Genomic DNA, 3,811 nt, shown 5'->3' with positions numbered 1-3,811 from the left:
CGACTCTTGAGGATGTGGGATTGCCCAATTTTACGTCAATATGGTCGGTATGGAAACCCAGTTTAAAGAGCAGAAGGATATCGACACTGTGTCCATGTGGGGTAGAGGGTGGTGCATGCCAATGAAAGCAAAGCTCCACTCCTCTGTAAATGGGAACCGATGGCTGCAGCTGTTAAATGTAGAAATGGGTAATTAAAAACACAGCATGTAAGGAAAAGTAAGTTTTCTTCACAGTTGTCTTATTAGGTACTTTGTGGTGTTGAGAACCTGCCTTGGGTTTCTTAATAATGTTTTCCTAACTGGCTAATTGGGATGCACTACTGATGTGCTCCAGAGAGCGTTCAGCTCCAAGAAGGTTGCCAAGAGAAGGGAAGTGGCCAGGTGTGTGCAAGTCCGGAAAAGGAGGGCCGGTCTCATTTAGGGGTGAACGGCACAAGCAGGGCATAATGCCATGAGCATCTTCTGTCCTCTTTCTCTTCCCTATGGTGTCTGGTTTTAGGACCTATATATATATATTTTTAGATATCCCACTTCTCATTGTATCCTAGATGCTCATACCATCCCAGCAGCAGATTAGGTGCTGCGTGTGGTGCTAAGACCCCACCCTCAGAGATCACACATCCTTAGGAAGATTTTCGTTGCAACAGTAAACCCGCTGCATCCGGGCCAGCAGACAGACATGTATTTTTCTCCTGTAACAGGAGACCCGGGAGACAGCCAGACTAGGATTCAAGCAGCTGCTCAACGATGACTTAAAAGCCAGGCTCTCTGTTTGGGGGTTGTCTTTGTCACAGGAGTTCCCTCTCCGAGTCACGGGTGGCTCCTGCCTCTCCAAGCCTTAGTCAAGGTGGAGAGGAAAAAGAGGGGAGAGCTCTGTCCTGGGGACACTCTCTTTGGGGGCCTTTGGCAGAACTGTGAATGCCCACCGCTCGCTGCAAGGGAGGCGTGCGGTTTGCTCTGGGCACATGGACCCCCTGGAAGGTGTTCTGTGAGGAAGAGATACAGGGGAGTGGATACTGCATCAGCAACCTGCAGTGCACGCCCTGAAATGTGACTGCTGTTGCACTGGTTTTAGTTGGGCATAAGCCTTTTCTTCCTCTCCTACACATTTTATTGAGATATATTCAAATACCATACAACCCACCCAAAATATACAATGTGTTTCACAGTAACTTCACTTATTTTCATTGCTCCAGAAAGAAAAGGAACAGACAGACATAAAAAAAAGAAAACCCCTAAAACCCCATACCCTTCATCAGCCCCTATTACTTACCCCTAGTATTGGTCTGGTACACTTGTTACTTGGTGAGAGGATATTAAGGTATTCCTGCTTACTCTGGTGTGTAGCTTGCAATAGGTGCTTTCCCCCCATATACCAATCTATTTGGGTATAAGCTTTTTTGAGATGATTGCTCACATAAAATGATAGTACTTCCTGCGGCTTTGCTTAATATTTTTCAGTTTCAAAGTTCTTAAAATAAAACAACAGCTTAGTATTCATCATGTTAGGAAAGAAAGGCCAATTATAATTTTGTTTTCAACGGTTGCCATTGAATATGATCCAGTTTTCTGTGACTCATCACTGCAAGTTAGTAAAAACTCACGCCAAGTTAGGTATTTGTTTCACAGATTTTTAGAAATCCACCCTTCACCAGCTTCTCCCTGGAGCGGCAGCTTTTCTAGGCAGAGTGGAGTCATCAGAGGGTGCCGGCAGCCTGTGACCTCAGAGCGTCTGAGCGGGTGGGGCTGGCAGGCCCCCCAGCCCTAACAGAAAAAAAGGGCTGTGAAAGCCAAGCTTCGTGTGGAGGTCAGGTGCTTTTACAAGTATAGTGGGGAGAGCGTGAGAGTGGAGACTGGAGTGAGAATGAAGCGTTATTGTTTAATTTCCAAGTTTTTAGCTGTATTTTTATGTACCTTTAAATAGTATATTAAAGAAAGATCAGATCACTTTAATAAGGAAGGGAAAGGGCTTTTAAGACTCAAGCCTGTCATTAGAAACATTTCAATTCCTCTTAGTCCCTTTCTCCTCTTGTTTTGTAGTTCTTTCCATGATCTACTAAATCACAGTTCTCAAAATACCCAGGGGAAGGTTTGTGGATATATTATGGATTTGGGCTTCCCCAAATAAAAATGTTGATAACCAGTAAAATCAAACAATAAATTCAGACAAAAATCAAACAGTGTTGGAGCTCAGAGAGCAGAGATTGTCCATCTTTCTTACCAGGTCCCCAACTCATTACACTTGGGTGGCATCTCCCCCCACCCCCACCCCTCACCCATCCCATCCCCACAGCATGGCTGCTTTCTTTACACATAACTTAGGATCATGCTGCATGAATTGTTCCACGACCTGCTTTTTTTTCACACGGCATCTTTTTATGATTTTGTTCTCTTTTGTACACATGGAAGAGTGTGTTTTTTCCCTAATGGATGGCACTTCCTTCCCCCAGGAGATATTTTTAAATATGTGGGGGACTTTATGAATAAATATCCTGCCCAGAATACGAGTATCATCTCACTGAGGAACAGTGATAGAGAGATTCCTTGACTATTTCTTTATATAATTAAAAAATGTGATTGTGTCTTAAGTAGTTTGTGTTCCTCACTGAGGGTTGAGGTGTGTCCTTAAACTTGTGTCTCTGTTCATTTGCAAGAGCAAAATCACTAGAAGGAGAATTGTGTGGACAAAGGGTTTGCACAAGTCACGTTTAGTTGCATGCCCTCCCCGCCACTCTCCCAATAGGCTGTACAATTTGCAATCCCAGTAACAGGGCCCACATTTCCCCACATCCTTTTCAACACTAGATAGTATCAGTTTAAACACAGCTTTGCTACTTGATAAGAAAAAAATAGTCTCGTTTAAATTGCCATTTTTCCTGGCCCCCAGCACCTTCCAGAGAGTACGTTCAATAAAGTGAAAAGCACTTCATTTGCTTTTAGAGACGCACACTCTGTGCTCATCCGCTCTGGACTTCCTGCTGTTGATTTCATTCATGGTTCGGAAATGGTCCTGTTTACAAAGCAGCCCCCTCTTTGGGGTGTCATTCATTTCATCTGCAGGGAGTGCTGCTTTGGTGCTGATTGGCCCGAGCGGCTTTTTTGGAGAACTATGACTTGGATCTGTGTCGCGAGAGCCACATTTTCCAAACTGTGGTTGCTCCTTAATTAGTGGGCTGGAGAAATCAAGCTAGGGGTCATGAGCCGCATAGAATAAATAAACTATCAGTATTTTATACCGTAAGGGCGAGGCCTGCCTCCTTAAGCGTACTCGCATGCATAGATATGTGTGTGTGAGTTTGTGGCTGTGTATGTAGATGTGCATATGTACCGTGTCCGAGCACTGGGCTGTGATGTCGAACGTGTCTCTAGCTGTGAGTGGAGGAAGGCTGCTTTGGAGAATCTCAGCTTTAACAATTGATTCAAAACACGGTTTATTGCTACGCTGATGAAGGCAGCAGTTTCACACTCGATTGTGGCACTTATCAAAATAAGTTGCCAACAGTATCAATAGTTTCCAAAAGGTCAAAGGCTGAGACTTATGGGGGCCTTAAATGCTCAGATGTAGATGTCACTTAGCTGAACCTAATTGGAATTGTAATGGGTGCGGAAAGCCAAACTGGCTCGGGGGCAGGGTGGAGAAGTGCGGAGGGACACCCTGTTAGGCTCGAATTGGCCTAGCGAGGCTGTTTCGTGCTTCTGCGCAGCTCCTCCACTTGCCCCTGCGGCAGCCGATCGCGGCCGGCAAGAGGGCACTGCGGTCCTTGGCGCTCAGCGGCGCGCACAGTGAGCAGGAGCACGGCCAGCCGCCCCT

This window comes from Tamandua tetradactyla, chromosome 25 (assembly GCF_023851605.1).
Source record: "Tamandua tetradactyla isolate mTamTet1 chromosome 25, mTamTet1.pri, whole genome shotgun sequence".
Lineage (NCBI taxonomy): Eukaryota > Metazoa > Chordata > Mammalia > Pilosa > Myrmecophagidae > Tamandua > Tamandua tetradactyla.
This window is presented reverse-complemented; position numbering follows the sequence as displayed.